This window comes from Penaeus monodon, chromosome 28, assembly GCF_015228065.2.
Source record: "Penaeus monodon isolate SGIC_2016 chromosome 28, NSTDA_Pmon_1, whole genome shotgun sequence".
In the NCBI taxonomy this organism is placed as follows: Eukaryota; Metazoa; Arthropoda; class Malacostraca; order Decapoda; family Penaeidae; genus Penaeus; species Penaeus monodon.
This window is the reverse complement of record NC_051413.1, coordinates 4,936,347-4,936,554: the sequence shown is the minus strand read 5'-3', so window position 1 is coordinate 4,936,554 and position 208 is coordinate 4,936,347.

Below are 208 nucleotides of genomic sequence, written 5' to 3'. Positions count from 1 at the left end.
GGAATATAAAAACCCGCGCACCATTTTTGTTTTATTCATGTAGGTTTGTGTAAAACCTGCGTGCGGTTTCTAGAAATCGCGAAGATTCCGACGCGCTGTTCTGCTCCCTCAGAGCCAATTGCCAGTACACAACACAACCCCGCCATGCCCACTCCTACAGAGCTGTTACCAGGAACATCACGTGATCCTCTTCCGAGTTCTCTCTCGG